Genomic DNA, 9465 nt, shown 5'->3' on the forward strand with positions numbered 1-9465 from the left:
CAGCATTTCTTTTCTTAAAGCTGTTGTTTCTTTTTGATGTTGTTGTTTTTATTTTTCCTTAGCAGAGTGAATGTTCAACCAATTATTATGTCTTCCCTCCACCCCTGAAAAATAATCTGGATTTGTTTTAAAAACACATCCCTCCCTCCCCCCCCCAGATTCTTCTTCAAAATCTTTGGCTCATTTTGTGTCTCATTCTTTTACCACCTGGCTGATATTTTACCTCATTGCAGTCAATTTCCTCTTACAGTGAATTTCCCAGGGATCTTCATGTTATTTCTTCCATAAATTCTACTGTTTACATTCCTGCTAAAGCTCTTGACCTTCACTTTCAAATTGTGCTTTTTCCAATTGCAAAGGCGCTTGCTGTTTGAAGATATGAACACCACCTGCATTTTATTTTGTCATCGTTTCTTTGGTGCATATTTGGGTCCCTTCTCCTGTGATGGTTTTAATTTTATTTATTTAAAAAGTATTTTGTTGGTTTTAGAGAGGAAGGGAGAAGGAGAGACAGAAACATCAATGACGAGATCGGATCATTGATCAGCTGCCTCCTGCACACCCCACACTGGGGATCGAGCCCGCAACCCGGGCATATGCCCTGACCGGGAATCAAACCTTGACCTCCTGGTTCATAGGTCGATGCCGGCCGGGCTCCTGTGATGGTTTTAAAGCTGTGTCTCCACAGCCTCCTGGCATCGCCCTCTCTGATTCATCTTCCTCCGCGACAGAGGCAGGGCCTTACACATCTGCTGGATCGTCCTCTACGACTGAAAATCTGTTCCAGCTCTGCTTCTGAGTTGTCAAACTTTCTTCTGTCCCTGAGTTCACTGGTTCCTACATCCCTTCCTGCTGGTGCTGGCAGTAGTTCAGAGATCCTGGGGGGGCCCAGAAGACCAGGTAGCAGGTGATCACCTACCTACCTGAATTCCAACCAGAAGAACTCATGGAGTCAGGGCAGTAAGCAAAGTCTCTCAGTGTCAAGGACTTACAGTCCAACCACAAAACAATCCACAAGGAAAGTGCAATTTAAAACTCTTATCTGGGAAACAATCTACATCTAAATATATCTGGGGACTCCTGGAATAGTGCAATACTACCTTCGAACTTTGTCCATGTATTTTTGAGATATAACCGGCGTATCTTCATTTCAAGGTGCAAGACATGATTTAATATTTGTATATATTGCAAAATGATCACCACAGTGTTAGGAGCAGAAATGAAATACGAGGGACTAGCTATAGTTATAAGAAGTGTTAATCATGCCCTGTTAACTGTGGTGGTTCTGTTCTGATTAAAGAGAGCCTGTTCTGACCTGGCTGGGAGTTGTACGCCCCACACTTGGGAGTTAACCTTGGAATGCCTTCCGTTCTCCTTGTCTGAGAACTGCCTATCATCACGGAAAGATTAACAACCTTGTTGCCAAAACAATGGAGTCCCAGACCCGCCCACCCTCTGCTACCTCCAGCCCACATCGCCTGTAACCTGTAACCATTATACCTGGCCTACTTTCCCATGCCTGTAATTCCTACTTTCCCATGTACTCTTTGTCCTTCTACCCAACATAAGCAGCTGGCTTATGGGGGTGCGGGTGGGGGTGGGGTAGAGCAGACTTTCCTGGATGACCTGCTACTCCATACTGCTGGAATAAACGCTCATACACGATTCAACACTGTCTCTGTTTAATTGGCTAAAGTAGTGACAGGCCGCCTGGATGCATTTGTTATGTGGTTTCAACAATAAGTCCACTTAACATCTGTCAACTCAATACTTACAAAATTATTTTGTAATGAGAACTTTCAATGTCTACTCTCTCAGTAACCCTCAAATATACAGCACAGTATTATTAACTATAGTCGCCGTGCTGTACATTGCATCCCCAAGACTTATCCTATCTAATAAAAGAGTAATGTGCAAATTGACTGTCACTCCAACACACAAGATGGCCGCCCCCATGTGGACACAAGATGGCCACCACAAGATGGCTGGCAGGGGAGGGCAGTTGGGGGCGATCAGGCCTTCAGGGGAGGGCAATTAGGGGTGACCAGGTTGGCAAGGGAGGGTAGTTAGGGGTTACCGGGCCAGCAGGGGAGGGCAATTGGGGGCGACCAGGCTGGCAGGGGAGGACAGTTAGGGGTGACCAGGCCTGCAGGGGAGAGCAGTTAGGGGCAATCAGGCTGGCAGGGGAGCAGTTAGGCTTTGATCAGACTAGCAGGGGAATGGTTAGGGGGTGATCAGGCTGGCAGGCAGAAGCAGTTAGGGGCAATCAGGCAGGCAGGCAAGTGGTTGGGAGCCAGCAGTCCTGGATTGTGAGAGGGATGTCCAAATGCCCGTTTAGGCCCGATCCCAGTGGGCAACAGGCAAAACTGGTGCCAGACCTTATCCCCAAGGTGGCCTTTCCTCCCCTGGCATATTGCTGCTCATGAGGTTTAGACACCCTCCCCTGGTTACAGGTTACAGGTGATGTGGGCTGGAGGTTGCAAAGCCTAATGGAATATAATAAAAGCCTAATATGCTAAGTGTCTGGTCGTCCAGTTGTCCATTCAACCAATCAAAGCATAATATGCTAATGATATGCTAAGGCCACTCAACCACTCACTATGACGTGCACTGTCCACCAGGGGACAGACAGTCAACCAGTCGACCAGTTGCTATGATGTTCCCTGACCACCAGGGGTCAGATGCTCTGACCAGTAGGTTAGCTTGCTGCTGTGGTCCAGCCGATCAGAACTGAACGAGATGGGCCAGACATGCCCTGGAGCCCTCCCGCAGTCCAGTCCCTCCCCAGCTGGCCAATATCCCACGGCCCCGATCATGCACCAGTGGGGTCCCTCAGCCTGGCTTGCACCCTCTCGCAATCCAGGCTGAGGGACACCCCCCTGAGTGCACAAATTCTGTGCACTGGGCCTCTAGTCCTATATAATAAAAGGCTAATATGCAAATCAACCAAACGGCGGAACAACTGGTCGCTATGACACGCACTGACCACCAGGGAGCAGACACTCAATGCAGGAGCTGCTCCCTGGTGGTGCGGACCCACAGGGGGAGTGCCGCGCAGCCTGAAGGCAGGCTCATGGCTGGCGAGTACAGTGGTGTTGGCGGGAGCCTCTCCCACCTTTGTGGCAGTGCTAAGGCTGTCCAACTGCCGGATTAGGCCCATTCCACACAGGAGCGGGCCTAAGCCAGCACTCGGACATCCCCCGAGGGCTCCCAGACTGCGAGAAGGCACAGGCCAGGCTGAGGGACCCCCCCGAGTGCACAAATTTCATGCACCAGGCCTCTACCTAGTAGCCTATCTAATAAAGAGGGAATATGCTAATTGACCATCATGCCCTCACAAAGATGGTGGCTCCCTGGTTACACCTCTGAGGGTCTGGATTACCTCTGGCATTTCAAAGGTGTAACTAGATCAGTGCCACAAAAAATTTAAAAATATGCAATACCTGCCTACTTAGTCAGGGGCACTGACCTCTTTTCCCTTAGTCAAATAAAAAAATGACAGCAGCCAGTGGTGTAGCTCAGTGGTTGAGCATACACCTACAAACCAGGAGGTCACAGTTCATTCCTGGTCAGGGCACATGCCCAGGCTGCAGGCTCGATCCCCCAGTGGGTGGTGTGCACGAAGCAGTCAATCAATGATTCTCATCATTGGTGATTCTATCTTTCTCCCTTCTTCTCTGAAATCAATAAAACTATATATTTTTTAAAAATGACAGCAGCCAACACAACAACCATCTGGTGTGAATGAATCAAAATTACACCTATTTTTTTGTGAGATCGGCAAAACTACATTTTTTGGTGTACTGCAGAATTGTCATACTTAGTTTATGTGTGCCATGATATGGAAAATGTTGAAAATTACTGACCTAGATGCAGAAGAACAATGGACAGAGCTTGCTTAAGGCGAAGCTAAACCTTTAATAGGCGTGGGTCATGACCACCCACCATGACCTGCCCAGTTAGGAATTTATCAGGTCAGGTTGACAGTGTCCAACCACTGAGCTCCCAGGACGCTGATGATGGAATTCAGAATTGTGGCCACCTCCGGGCAGGCAGCGGCTGGAAGGGCACGAGGACGCTGGCCATGCCCTGTGTCTGGATTTGGGAGGTTATGTCGGCGAACATGTTACAGACTTCAAAGTTGGACATTTGACTATATCAAGTAGGCTTCAGTAAAGCATTGTTTTTATTATTTTTTTAATGCAACATACAAACTTTATCAAACAAAAGTAATAGGTAAAAGTCAAACAGGTACGTATATTTAAGAGGAAAAGTAACTAGAAGAAATTTAACCTTAAGCACCCTGCAGTAACCTACTTGTAGTTGCATTTAGTGGAGCTCTGTTGCTGTGAGGAATACAGCTCATGCACAGGTATGGGTGAATGATTTGTACGTTTTTCAAGTGTTCACTGAAGACTACCTTAAATACACATATACATCAAATTAGAAAAAGATTTAATTGACGATCCCCAGATATCTTCATTTTTGTTGATCTTCTGGAAGAGGTCGTCTAAAGAGAAGCATACGTGGTTCTGGCTCGTGAATCATGTAATGAACCCAGCCAAGACTCTGTTGGACACCAAGTCTCCTCCACGCCTCTGCTGACATCAGATGGGTTTGGGGACGTGTTTGGAAAGTTCTCTGGGTAACATGACATGCCGGTACCCGTAGTGCTCGTCCAAGTATTTGAATAGCAGATCTGCTTGTGGGCCATCCTGCAGCAGAGGAGCGGCGAGGAGGGCAGCCACGGGGCGGAGGAGCGGGCACCGCGAACCAAGCGTCCACGTCACCGAGGAAATGACTCGACTGCCCTAAAGCACGGTTTCTGAAAAGGTGTTGGGTATTTCCACTCGTTCCCCTGGGCGGAGAGCCCGCCCCTAGGACTCCTCCGGCTCTTTCCCGTCCTGCCACAGGGCGCCCCCAGGCGGTGTGCGGAGCCTGCAGGTTTGATCTCCTGCTCCTGAACCCGGAGGGCCCCTCACAGGTGACCCCTCTCCAAAGACAGACGGGACTGATGGGCATTTTCAGAACAAAGACCCAGAGCCATGTAAGACCCTTCACACACGTGAGGGCCTCCAACGGTAAAACCTGCTCCCTTGACAGTAAGTAATGACAGTAAGTATGACAGAGTTCAGGAGGAGGAAGGCACAAGGCCACAATAAAAATTAAATTTAGCCGAAACCGGTTTGGCTCAGTGGATAGAGCGTCGGCCTGCGGACTGAAAGGTCCCAGGTTCGATTCTGGTCAAGGGCATGTACCTTGGTTGCGGGCACATCCCCAGTAGGGGATGTGCAAGAGGCAGCTGATCGATGTTTCTAACTCTCTATTCCTCTCTGTAAAAAATTAATAAAATATATATTTTTAAAAAATTAAATTTAAAAATGAAATAAAATTGTCTACTTCTGTGCAGTTTCATAAAGAAGCCTCCTCTGAGGGGACTTGGCGCTGTGGCCTCATGGCTGGGGGGCGAAGGGCAGGGTGTCTTCTTCCCGGGCACGTGCCGGCCAGTGCAGTCCGGGCGAGGCGCCAGCCCATCATCCCTCGGTTGGTGCCTTTGCGCACAAACCACACGGACACACAGGGAGGCCCCGCGGAGGTCTGTCCTCTGACGGTGAGCGGTCCATTCTGACTGTCATGAGATGGTCATACGTTTATTACCCTTTCTCTGGGTTTGTTTTTTATTTTATTTTTAATGTTTTTATTTTTATTGATTTCAGAGAGGGAGAAGGAGAGACAGAGATAGAAACATCAATGATGAGAGAGAATCATTGATCGGCTGCCTCCTGCATGCCCCCTACTGGGGATGGAGCCCACAACCCAGGTATGTGCCCTTGACCGGAATCAAACCCAGGACCCTTCAGTCCGCAGGCCGACGCTCTATCCACTGAGCCACACCAGCCAGGGCTCTCTGAGTGTATAGAACACTTCCTTCTTGAGGGAAATTACTTGTGTGTGCCCCTTGCCCCGTGGTGGGAGGAAAGGCCAGGACTGAAGCTCCTAGGGATGTGAAGGGAACTACAGATGCTGAGTCGCAGGCAGGTCCATCCAAGGAGAGTGCAGGGCGAGGAGAGGCAGGGGGAGGGCCTGGCATTTAAGGAGAGGGCAGAGCCAGAGATGGCTGCGCGGAGGCTGTGCGGAGGCTAGAGGTGCTTGGACAGCGGCCAGCCTGGAGCAGAGCAGAGTGCCGGGGCTGGGCTCTCCACGGAGGGCGGAATGGGGGTCCAGGAGAGGTTTCCTGTGCAGGTGCAGGTGCAGGACACCTGAGGAGCCTTAGTGCTAACGAGAAGCCCCTGTAGAGACCGAGAAGGTGCCTGTGACCTAGACTTCAGGTCTAGGAGCCGGCGAGTGTGCTCCTGCCGGGAGGTGACCCTCCCACTGAGCCCAGCTGCTGAGGAGTCAGGGAGGTGACAGCCACCCAATCATCTCAGGACTGAGGGGGACAAGTGGGCCCATGCCGGACAGGCCACAGACCCTGGCTGGTGGGACCAGGGTTGGGAGCCTTGGAGGCCTGGGGAGCTATCCTCCCTCTCTCTCTCTCCCCTCCCTCTTCCTCTCTCACTGCTGGGCCCTGGTACGGACTCACCTCAGGGTCCAGGCTTTTAAATCTCTGGGACCCACCTATTTCTCTCCCTGCCTGCGGCCCGTTTCTGCTGGTTGCACGTTGAAAACTCTGCATCCATCCTGGGCATCACAGGGCCAGTGCTGAGCAGGCGCAGATGGCTGGCTAGTCCTTCGCCTAAAACATCCTTACTCTAATTGAAGCTGCTCTTCCTGGCAGAGTGCTTTCTTTCTTTCTTTCTTTCTTTCCCTTCCTTCCTATACATTTTTATTGATTTTGGAGAGGGAGAGGGAGAGAGAGATACAAACATCAATGAGAAGAAACATCAGATGAGAGAGAATCATTGATCAGCTCCCTCCTGCACGCCCCCTACTGGGGATCGACCCCGCAACCCAGGCATGTGCCCTTGACCGGATTTGAACCCGGGACTTTTCTGTCCGCATGCCGACGCTCTATCCACTGAGCCAAACGGGCTGGGCATGGCCGAGCGTTTTCCGTGGCTCTTAGCACCTCGGCGCACTGATTCACCGCCTCACAACAGCGGCGCATCTTCCCCGCGCCGGCCCCCCCTGCCCAGTGCGCGCCCCCAGCGCCCCCGCCGAGGACGTCTTGCTGTTCAGCAGACCCCCAGGTGGGAGCACGCACACCAGAAGGTCACGTCTCCTCTCCTCCTCTGCGAGCCCCAGTCCACAGTGGCCCTATCCACAGTGAGAAATGTCCCCCCACTTTCCCGGGCGGACAGGAGACGGGGAGGGAGGGCAGTCGGGGCCGCAGACCCCGAGGAGTGGGCGGAGTCTCCTGCGGAACCTCCAGCGGCTCAGGCCCTGCAGGTCCCAACCCCAGAGGAGACTGGGGGGGAGGGGGGAGATGGGGCTGGGTCACAGTCCCGCTCGGCCCCCGCGTCCTGGAGCAGGGCGGCTGGCCCGGGGCTGGCAGGTTTATTCCAGGGCCCCCAGCCTACATGGAAAGCCCGACAGAGGCCAGGATGAAAACAGAGACCCCCTCCCCACCTTGCCCCCAGAATTTGGGCAGCTGGGGTCACTGGTACAATCCAGGGCTTGATGGAAGGCTGAGGGGGAGTACATGGACACGCTTTTTGCTAAGAATAGTGGACGTATTTCCAGAAGAAACAGCTACAAGAGGGCAAACTGGCAGCCTCTGAGCAGGGCAATTCCAGGGCGGGGTCTCGCTGCCTGTTCTGACTGTGGCCCGGGTTAGTCACACCCTTGCCGGAGGCCCTCCTCTCGCTCACATACCTGTCTGTCCGCGGAGGCCATGCGCCGTCTGGGCACTTGTACTGGAGAGAAGCACGCAGCTGGGCTGAGCAGGAGGAGGCGGGGGAGGGGGGCAGTCCTGCGTGCCCCCAGTGAAGCCCTCCTGTGGGCCTCACACCTTTGTAGTCGTCTCCCCTCCCCCCTGCCTGATGGGCGGCTGGATGGGGATGAAGAACACGGCCTTCATCTATTTACCTTCTGCATCCGCAATCTGGAAGCACCCACTCTCCTGGGAGCACAGCGAGGGGCCCCTGTCCCAGTCCAGGCTTGCCCCAGGGTCCACTCTCCTGTCTTTGCTGGAGTCCTGGTCCTGCCCTCTCCCACTATGCTCGTTCATTTTCATTCATAAACACGAATCTCCTACAGTCTCCCCAACCCCACAGAACCCTCAGTGCCGGCCCCCTTCCCAACACCAGACAGCAACACCTCAAAATTTGTCTTCAATTTGGTCTCATGTCTCATTTACTTTTTCAATAATTTACTGGAATTTTTATTATGCTAATTTTGACTCATTCTCCCTCCCCCACAGTTGATTTTTGAGAGAAAGGGGGAGAAAGAGAGAAACATCAATGTGAGAGAAAACAGTGATCAGCTGCCCCTCCCCACCAGCCCCCTGCACGCACCCCAACTGAGGATCAAACCTGCAACCTGGGTATGTGCCCTGACTGGGAATCGAACCCAACACCCTTTGGTGCACAGGACTACACTTCAACTGAGCCACACCAGCCAGGACTGACTCATTTTTTTAAACCTACAAAAGAGATCATCCAGTGTCTATGTATGTTTTAAAAACAATAAATGCAATGTACTGACCACTGAGCGCAGGGAGCAGGCCCCTCCCAGGCCTCCTGAGGAGCTGCATTTCCAGTTTGCGATCACCTTGCTTTTCCGTGTAGTTTTACCAAACCCATATTGCTTCGTTTTGCAGTTTTGAACATTATATGATTGGAATCACACTGCAGTTCTGTTGAGATTCGCTGTGTTGGTACAACCCAAGAATGTTTCCTGTTGATGTGTGTGTACTTCATTCTACATATGCTATCCATCCTCCTGCCCCAAGGAAATTTTAGGGGCTCCATTTTCTGACTGCTATGAACATGCTACTCTGGCCATGCCTGTGTATTTTTTCCCTTGGTGCACACACGAACAAACTTCTCTAGAACATGTACATACATATAAACATACAAGAGTGGAATTTCTGGGGCAATGGCTACTTACACTCTCAATCTCACCATTTAATGACGCTGTTTCCCAAACTTGCTAAGCGGGCATTGTCAGACATGGTTACATTCTGACAGGTTCAGTGCTGTGGCATTGTGGCTCCCGTGTTTGCCCGTGCCGCTCTGTCAGCTGTTGGTATTGCTCCCGCTCATGGCTTGCCCTTCCACTGGGTGAAGAGTTCTTTATTTAATGTAGTCAAATGTAAGACTCTTTCCCTCTGTGGTTACAGCTTTTTGCATCTTGTTTAAGAAATCCTTCCCTCTCCTAGATGGTTTGGCTTGGTGGATAGAGCGTCAGCCTTCGGACTAAGGAGTCCCAGGTTCAATTCCAGTCAAGGGCACATGCCTTGGTTGTGGGTCCGATCCCCAATGGGGAACGTGCAGGAGACAGCCAATCGGTGATTCTTTCTCA

General features: G+C 51.4%; 1 pseudogene across 1 annotated transcript; it reads right to left on the minus strand.

Moving 5' to 3' along the window:
• Positions 1 to 4479: 4479 nt before the first annotated feature.
• Positions 4480 to 4714, minus strand: LOC307116003 (cyclin-dependent kinases regulatory subunit 2-like; annotated as a pseudogene). The gene has a single exon. The product of its transcript is annotated as a cyclin-dependent kinases regulatory subunit 2-like (transcript).
• Between the last annotated feature and the right edge of the window lie 4751 nt (positions 4715 to 9465).

This window comes from Cnephaeus nilssonii, assembly GCF_951640355.1.
Source record: "Cnephaeus nilssonii genome assembly, chromosome: 20".
Lineage (NCBI taxonomy): Eukaryota > Metazoa > Chordata > Mammalia > Chiroptera > Vespertilionidae > Cnephaeus > Cnephaeus nilssonii.